At 31.8% G+C, this 10212-nt stretch overlaps 1 long non-coding RNA gene across 1 annotated transcript in view; it reads left to right on the top strand.

The window, feature by feature from the left end:
- Nucleotides 1-663: 663 nt before the first annotated feature.
- LOC148956513 (uncharacterized) overlaps nt 664-10212 on the top strand; it is a 45048-nt gene continuing 35499 nt past the window's right edge. Inside the window, exon 1 of the long non-coding RNA XR_016142351.1 lies at nt 664-916. This is a non-coding gene — a long non-coding RNA (uncharacterized LOC148956513). The remainder of the gene's footprint in view (nt 917-10212) is intronic.

The following is a 10212-nucleotide window of genomic DNA, read 5'->3' as shown; positions in this document are numbered from 1 at the left end:
TAATTTTTTTAATGTTATTATTTTTTAATTTTTTGAATATATAATTATTTTTTTTAACGAAGAGAAATTTTTCTGCATATAAAAGGGTTGCTCCCTATCCAATGCTTTGTTCTTTTAGCTAAAAGTTTGAATTTTTGTCTCAGTTCTTTAAGAACGACTTTTAAAACACCAGGGCTTTTTAAAGTTCTTAAAACAGCGCGAAGAGTGAGCTATTGAGATGGGAGCAGAATAGCATTTTCCGAAGGGAATTGTCCTGGTGGATGGGGGTATTTTACTTGGGAGGAACTCTACATGGAGAGATTTTCCGTTTGATGAGGGAATGTTCTATGGAGGGGAAGCTGGATTTCCTGGCATTATTTAAAAAATAACAAATTAAATAAACAAAGACAAGTTGTTTCAAATGAAAGTAAGTAGCAACATTAAAACTTGAAACACAAGGGCTGTTTAATAAGAACAATAAGAAACTTTTTTAAACGTAATAAGAAATTTTAGCGATGAATGAACACCGCGATTAGATGCACACCAATCTGCTTCTAAATAAAGACAGATAGAAATACGACATGGGAATTGTTAAGTTCTAAGTTTAATTCAGCCTTAACTCTTATGTAGATTATCCATTCCACTATCTTTTTTTCATTTAAAGTTTCCTCTTTTTTAGGTACTAAAGATGCTTACACTTGTTTTCTTTGTCACGCCACTTTCGATTCGAAAGAGCTCTTGAAACTTCACAGGGTTTCAGCCCATAAAAAAAATGGAGTTTACTTTTGCTCTAGATGTGGTATAAAAGTGGATGGATTGCAGAATTTGTATGCTCATTTTAAATCTCATAATGACGAATTTTCCTATCCCTGCAGTGTTTGTCCTAAAAAGTTTCGCCGTGACGCACTGTTGAGAAGTCATATGAGGACGCACATTGGTAAGTAGTAGTTTGATATATATATATATATATATATATATATATATATATATATATATATATATATATATATATATATATATTAAACTTTTTCTTGAAAATGGCTCCACACTTTTTTTCAAAAATTGTCACCGAGATTTTCTGGTCTATAAAAAAAGTAGTAGTTTGATATATATATATATATATATATATATATATATATATATATATATATATATATATATATATATATATATATATATATATATATATATATATATATATATATATATATATATATATATATATATATATATATATATATATATATATATATATATATATATTAAACTTTTTCTTGAAAATGGCTCCACACTTTTTTTCAAAAAATTGTCACCGAGATTTTCTGGTCTATAAAAAAAGTAGTAGTTTGATATATATATATATATATGTATATATATATATATATATATATATATATATATATGTATATATATATATATTAAACTTTTTCTAGAAATTGGCTCCATACTTTTTTTCAAAAATTTTCATCGAGATTTTCTGGTCTAAAAAAAAAAGATCTAGATAGGTCACGAGTTTGAGAAAATTTGTTTAGAGCTCTAGTTTTGGAAACACACTTTTCATTTAAATGACGTCACATTTTCATCAGTACTATAATAACATCTTGCACTAATATAAGAGACTATATACATGTTACAGCCATAAACGACGTCACATAAAAAATCATATCATAATATGTATTTCAGTAAATAGCATAAGACTGGCTATTTCTACGAAAATCTATCAGTCTATTTTTCAAAGGCTAGCAGTTATATGATTATAAATAATATGCCTAGTGGAAGACCCCAAAACTTGAAATTTACAATTACTATAAATAATGACTCGTTGGCACGAGAGGAAATTTCCGTCCAACCACCTGAACCATCTAACGTGAAAGGACCAACATTACGACGGCTGAAATGGAACAACCATGTTCCTTTTCCTTTTCAGCCATTACGAAAAATCAAATGAGACAAGACCAATCCCAGCAACTAAAGCAAAGAACGTTGAAAAAACGTCTGAAGTAGTTAAAATCCAAAATGAAGAACATAGAAATAAGCGGTTAGTAGACTTGCGCCAGCAAGGATTGCAGCGAATCAAAGACGAAAGTGAAGAACAAAGACATATGCTATTAGAAGACTTGCGACAACGAGTATTATAACTAATCAAAAATGAAAGTGAAGAAAAAAGAAAATTGTGGTTTAAAAATAAGTGATAACGAGAATCAAGACGATTTAAGAACGAAAGTGAAGAATAGATAATTATATGGCTAGATGATAGCTAGATGATAAACGATACCAAGAATCAAAGCGAATCAAAAGACAAGCGACAGGGATGATCCTATCGATTCGTAAATGATACCTGCGGTTTGAACAGAACCAACAGTGAGAATCATAACGAATCCTAGGAGAATGCAAATACTATAAAATGGATGATTTTTTATGCATTAACAGGAAGGACGGGTTTAATTCACACCAGAATTTCTTAATTCAATTAAAATTGCTGATTTGACACCTCGTGACTTAAAACTTGACAATAACACGGTGATTATGCTAATGCGTAATAACCATGCCTGGTTGCTTTGAACTGTATAAAAATGTAATTAAATAAAAAAAATACTACTGGGGAAAAGCTGGAAAATAATTTCTTTGGTATCTATGACGTTGTGCAAAAACGAACATGATTTTGAATGAATCCAGACAACTAAAGAAAAAGTCATGGAACAAGTTTGAGGTAATACAACCATTATAGGAAAAACACAAATTCACCTTAGAATTGTGAGCTTTTTAGATCGTTTCAAGTGGCCAGAAATGTCAATGTGCCAATTAAAAAAAAACTGCGAAGCCGATTTCGATACGGGCCCCCAGCACTCGGTAAGTGGCTAGCTTGTATATATATTAATTCTCTTTCTGTGTAACAACCTCCGAATGAGCGAGATTTGTTTTCTACTTCTTCCTAGGGAAATAGAGGGCTCCCCAGGGAACACATAGAACGTTGAAGGGTTCCAATGACTTGTAATAAAGAGTTGCGTTGTTTATGGCATCTTTGTAGATTTGTACTGGGTTTTGAGCCACATTTTATGAGCGTCAAATATTGTCATGGCGTTGCTCTTTGCCGTAATATTTCTTTTTTTCTTCACTTTCATTTTTGTAATAACTGCACTATTTTTGTTTTTCACTCCAGTTTTGACACGTTCTGATAACTGCTTTCTCATGATCGCTTGTAATTCTTACTACCGCTTATCTTTTAACCGCATATTTCCCTGTTCTCACTGTTGTATATCTTTTAGGTGCATCATACTTCAGCTATTTAGATGGTTTTTGTGGGCCAGAATATCTCAGTGTCTCATGTCATCTAACCGCGCGCGTTTTTGCTCTTAATTTTCATTTTTGACACGCTCTAATTATCGTTTTCGCAGGTCTTCTTACCGCCCGTATCTTGGCTCTTCATTTTCTTTTTTGACAAGTTTTGATAGTCGCTTTTGCATATCTTCTAACTGCTTTTGTCTTTCTTCTTCATTTTGGATTTTGATTGCTTCAGAAAATTTAGTAACACCCTTTGCTTTAGCTGCCCGTATTGGTCTTGTCGCAATTGATGGTCTTGTCCGGATTGTAGATTTTCACCCATGGTGAATTTAATTTGTTCGGGCAGTTCTCTCGGTCTTATCGTTTGATAGATCAGTTCTAATTATCACAAATTTTTGATTTTTGGGTCTTTATACTGACACTGTGTAACTGGTTGCGTTCAAAACTGTAAACCTAATCACGTATCGAGTACATTAAATCTAACAAAAAACCAAGTTAATTTTAATTTTTTCAGGTATTTTTCTAGTTTGAATTAAAACGTTAAAATTATTGCTCACTCACCATAAATATTTTTGCAATTTATATAATAACTGATTGCTGTTTTTCATAGAAACTTGATTCTGTTTCAAAAAATTCTACTAACATGACTGCAGACTTTTATGTTAGTGCATACGTCATTGCAATAATGATGTAAATAAAAATGGTGTGACTCACATAAATATTTTTTCTCGAAAATTAAGGCTCTTAACGAATTTTTTGAAACTTTCGACCTATCTAGATCGTTTTCGTAAGCCAGAATAACCCAGAATGCCAATTTTTTCGAAAAATCCGTTATCTAGAAATCCGTTATCTAGAAAAAATACATACATACATACATATATTATTATTGCTCGTTTATAAAGATAGTATATCACAGGGAGCTCGGGCCTTGGCGATCGGCACGTGGCACGCTTGTATATATTTGATTCTCGAATTACGCATTATATCGATCATCGTTTTATCCAATAGTATTAATTCATGAGCTGTCAAATCGGCAATTTAAATTAAATTAAGACATTTTGGCGTGAATTCAATTCCTTCTTCCTGTTAATGCATCAAAAAATCATCCCTTTCATAGGGTTTGTTTACTCTGGGATTCATTGTTATCGTCGCTTCTGCTTCTCTTCTAACTTAGATATCATTTATGATTCGATGTGATTATCCCTGTCGCATTTATTCTAACTGCAGATTTCTTTGTCTATTATTTCCATTTGGGATCCGTTCTGTCGCATGTCTTCTAGCCGCATATCTCGTTGCGTTTCATTTTTGTACATCAGTACCTCGTACAATTTGCCATGCCTTTTGGCTTAGCTGGTCGGATTCATTCAAAGTTATGTATAATTTTGCATGACTTCATATATAGCAAAGAACTTTTTTACTAGTTTGTCCCCTGTCGTTATATTTTGGCTTTAATTTCTTTGTTATATAATTCAGTAAAACCCAGGAATGGTCCAATGCCTATGTTCTCTGAGATATCTAAATTACGCGTTGGTATAATCGTTCATTGGTTTTATAATTCTTTAGTTTCAAGCTGGTATTATAATTCTTTAATTTCAAGTCACATGGTGGTAAATCAGCAATTTCAGATGAACTAAAAAAGTTTAACGTGAATTCAATTCCTCCTTCCTGTTTATCCTTTGCAGACGATAAAACAGTACGTTCCTTATTCCAGTTTAATTTCTGAAATATCTAAATTATGCAATAACAATTACCGTGTTATTCTTTAGTTTTAAGTGATTTAAATGAATTCAATGTAATTTTTGATGTTTTTGTTCTTTGCCTTTGTCTTTAGCTGTTTGCAGTCATTTATCATCTTATGTAATTTTACACATGTGATGGATGCTAAAAACTACTTCCACATTGCTTTTTATCCTTCACACACTCAAGCATGCTAGTTTAACACGTTCCTTCATTCCTTGTAATTTTGCTTTGTCTAATAACCAAAAATTACGTTGAGAAAATTTTCATTTGCAATTCAATGCGGTTTCTGTGGTTTCTTGTTCCATGCCTTTTTTCTTTAGCTGAACAGAGTAGTTTGTCATCTTGTGTAATCTTCCATGCGGCACTGGTACTAAAAACAATACGACCACTGATAGGGGAAAATGACTTATTGTTTGCCCTTGAAATGTATATAAATGTGACGTCACTCATATGATTTTTCTCCCGAAATTTAGGCTTTAAATAAATTTTTTCAAAATTGTGACCCATCTAGGTCGTTTTTTTCAGTCCATAAAATCCCAGGGTTCCCATTGAAAAAAATATGAAGCTGCTTTCAAGAAAAAAAGTTTATACATATATACACAGTTGCTAGTGTAAAAAGATTGGATATATTCATCTAGAATTTTTTTTGAAAACGTCACCAAATTTTTTTTATAATTGGCAAAGTGACACTTTCTTGCCTGAAAAAATCCCAGATAGGTCAGGAGTTTGAGGAAATTCGTTTAGAACCCTAACTTCCGAAACATATTTTTCATGTAAATGACGTCACTCGGCTGTGGGACGCTCCTCTTGAGCAGATCCTTCCTTAAGAACTCCACTAAATGAAGAAAAAAATACACTTATTTTGTCTGGAACTCAAAATAAAACTTATTTTAAGTAGGAATTGGAAGACTTTTTCCTTAAAACCCTTGAAATATTCGAACAGTTTATTTGTCTGGTATGTTAATTTTGAAAAAATTACAGTAGAATAAGTATAACTAAGTATAAAAAAGTGAGTGTAACATAGGAAGAAGTGCCTACTTTTTGTTGTTAATTTTGAATAAGAATAAAAAATTCCCCAAAAAGACAAATTTACATTTGTTTAAAGTGGTAATTTGTTTGAACAAGAAGAAATTTTGGCCAACCACCTGAACCATCAAACGTGACAGGACAAAAATTTACGCGGAAAGCGTAAATTCACAATGGTTGAAAATGAATAACCTGGACCATCAAATGCGACAAGACCAATCCAAGCAGCTAAAGCAAAAAGTACAGGGAAAATGTCCGAAAATGATAAACCAAAATTTAAAACAAAGCAGTGGACGGTTAAAAGACTCGCGACTACTAGGATGACAATGAATCCAAAGCGAAAGTGAAGAACAAAGAAATATGCGGCTAGAAGACAAGCGACAGCGGGAATCACAAAGAGTCAAAAAAGAGAGCGGAGAACAATGAAATATGCGGTTAGAAGACTTGCAACAACACGGATCACAACGTGTCAAAATCGAAAATTTAGAACAAAGAAATATGCGGTTACAAGACTTGCGACAACGAAGATCACAACTAACCAAAAGCGAAAGTGAAGGACAAAGAAATGTGTGGTTAGAAGTTTCCGACAACAACAATCACAACCAATCATAAATGAAATTGGAGAGTAAAGAAATATATGGTTAAATGACCGCTGCAACCTGGATAAACTTATTGACGAACGTCAGGCACATTATGGAATTTTTCGTAGCTTAATGGATCTATTGGAAGAAACATTAGAAGACATAAACAGATCTGCCAAAGATTTTATGAAAATGCGAGAAGTGAAGGATAATGTAAATTAGAGCGCTGCTTCACTGGGACAACCACCTCCAAACGTACTGCTTGTTTCTATTGTGCTGGAAGGTGTGTATCATATACGATTCAACCCTCTTTAAACGAGCATTAATTCTGTATGTATTTATGTATATTTGTATTTTTTCGCGAAAATGGCTCCATATTTTTTCGGGAAATTTGACATCCTGGGATTTCCTGCCCTAAAAAAACGATCTATATAGGTCAGAAATTTGGGAAAATTCGCTAAAAGCCTTAATTTTGAAAAAATTGAAGATTCATTTGAGCGACGTCATATTTATGAATACATTCGAAAAGCATACATACGTCATATTTGCTTTAGTAGCTGTTCTATCGTTTTCAGTGTCTACGATGCTGGCAAAATTACACAAGAAACATATGATTGACAAGAAAAATCATATGATTGACGTCATGTTCAAGAGTACATTGTAAGAGAATAAATTAGATAATTTCCGCCCCCTCACCTAAAGTGAACGTATCGTTTTTCTATGACGCATGCAATATTACAAAAGGAACATAGCTAATCTACAAAAGGAACATAGCTAAGGAACATAGCTATAAAATACCAAGTGTAGTTAGTCTATTTAGAAAAGGCGTTTTAAGTAGTTTCATAGTGCCTAGAGGGCAAATGAATAACCTATACCATCAGACTTGACAAGACCTATCCGAGAAGCTAAGGTAAAGAGTATTGAATTAATGTCTAAAGTAATGATAAACGAAAATGAAGAACAAAAATATACAGTCAGAATGGTTGCGTCAGCGACAATATTGGGTCAGCTATTTTCTCTCTTTTTTTCTCTCTCTCTCTTTCTCCTCAGATAGCTTGGCACTGGAACATCGTAGAGAGCTATTTAATGGCTCATTCTAAATGAAATTGATGTGGTTAAAAAACCTTTTGTAATTAAAAAGTTGTAAATTTGCATCCTCGTATATTCTGGCCTAAAAAAAACGATTTAGATAGATAGGTCAGAAGTTTGAGAAAACTTGTTAAGCGCCTTAATTTGTGAACAAAATTATTTATACGAGTGAAATCATCTTTATATACATCAGTATTGCAATGACGTTGTCACACTTGTCACACTAATGAGGAAAAATTGAAGATTTTCAGGTATGGAGAGAAACATTAAATTGCATAAAAGAGCAAAAAAACTGGTAAGTGCAAAAATATTAGTATATATTTTTACAAGGAATTACAACAATTTCAAAACTTTAAAAAGAAAACCAAAAGTTTGAAGCTTAGTGGAAATCGTTATTAGAAATCTATCTTGTTGTAATAATCAAATATTTTTGAATAGAATCAGTATGAAAAGACATTAAATTTCCTAAAGAACAAAAAACTGGTATAGCTATGATGATTGTCCCACCATCTGAACAATTAAAAGAAACAAAGGTGGTAGTCAATGCCTTACATACCTTTGAAAATCAAAAACCTGGACTAGATAAATCGTTGGAAGAAAAATTTTTTGTTCCACCACCTGAACATTTAAAAGAAACAAAGGCTCGACGACAAGTTTTCCATAATGACAAAAGACAGGCCGAGGCAAAAGTTAAATTTCCAATAAAAAAAAAATTATTTTACAAAGGCAACACTTCTAATTTAAGGTCCATTTGGACGTCATGATATCAAGGAAAAGCTCAGCTTGTCTGCGTTTACAAGACAAGCGACAGTAAGAATCTATATATAGAAGCCTGCCGCTTGCCGAGTTCTGGGGCCCGGTGGCTTCACACTTAGGAGGAAAAATTAAAGGTTTTTGGAGAAGTACATTAAATTGCTTAAAGAGCAAAAATTTATAATTGAAAAAATACTTGTTTATATTTTGACAAGGGATTAAAACAATTTCAAAACCCTAAAATAGAAAACCAAAAGTTTGAAGCTTAGTAGAAATCGTTGTTAGAAATCGGACTTGCTGTAATAATCAAATATTTATGATTAGATTCAGTATGAAAAGACCCTAAGTTGCCTAAAGAACAAAAAACTGGTAATTGCAAAAATACTTTGTATATATTTTAACAAGGCATTACAACAATTCCAAAACCTTAGAAAAGAAAACCAAAAGTTTGAAGCTTAGTAGAAATCGTTGTTGGAAATCGGACTTGCTTTAATAACCAAATATCTTTGAACAGACTGCAGTATGAAAAGACATTGAATTGCGGAAAGAGCAAAAGTCTAGTAGAATTCGTTGTTAGAAATTGGACTTGCTGTAATAATCATATCTTTGAATAGACTGCAGTATGAAAAAAATTAATTGCTTAAAGAGCAAAAACTGGTAAATGCAAAAATATTTGTATGTATTTTTTAGACAAGGGATTACAGCAATTCAGAAACCTTGAAAAATAAAACCAAAGTTTGAAGCTTAGTAGAAATCGTTGTTAGAAATCGGACATGCTGTAATAGTGAAATATCTTTGGATAGATTGCAGTATGAAAAGACATTCAATTGAGTAAAGAGAGAAAAACTGGTAATCACAAAAATATTTGTATATATTTTAACACTGGATTACAACAATTAAAAAACCTTAAAAAACAAAACCAAAAGTTTGAAGCTTAGTAGAAATTGTTGTTAGAAATCGGACTTGCTGTAATAATCAAATATCTTTGAAAAGACAAAGTATTGAAAGACATTAAATTGCGAACAGAGCAAAAAACTGGTAATTGCAAAAATATTTATATATATTTTAACAAGGGATTACAACAATTTAAAAACCTTAAAAAATAAAAGTAAAAGTTTGAAGCATAGTGGATATCAAATATCTTTGAAAAGACTGCAGTATGAAAAGACCACAAATTGACCGCGGTTAGAAGACAAGCGACAATCAGTATCCATATATGTAGACAATATATATAGAAGCCTGCCGCGTGCCGACTGCCGGGGCCTGGCGGCAAGGCCGCCGGATATATATATATATATATATATATATATATATATATATATATATATATATATATATATATATATATATATATATATATATATATATATATATATATATATATATATATATATATATATATATATATATATATATATATATATATATATATATATATATATATATATATATATATATATATATATATACTGTTTAAACGAACAACTGTGTATGTATGTCTTAATAAAGTTTTTCTTGAAAATGGCTCCATATATTTTTTCCCTGGGATTTTTTGGCCTGAAAAAATGATTTAGATAGGGAACGAGTTTGGGAAAATTCGTTTGGAGCATTAATTTTGGAAGCACTTTTTATGTAAGGAACTAAGACCCTTTGATTATCGCTTTTCATAATGATAGCGGTTGGGTTTGGGATTTCGACATGGATGAGGTCATCAATGCTTACCATGCTCCTGTTAAAGAAGAAAGGTTTGGCGACATGTATT

Source organism: Artemia sp. Qi Xiang Cuo, chromosome 1 (assembly GCF_049724085.1).
Source record: "Artemia sp. Qi Xiang Cuo chromosome 1, ASM4972408v1, whole genome shotgun sequence".
Classification (NCBI taxonomy): domain Eukaryota; kingdom Metazoa; phylum Arthropoda; class Branchiopoda; order Anostraca; family Artemiidae; genus Artemia; species Artemia sp. Qi Xiang Cuo.
Note: the sequence above shows the minus strand (reverse complement) of the source record. Positions and strands in the feature narration are given on the sequence as shown.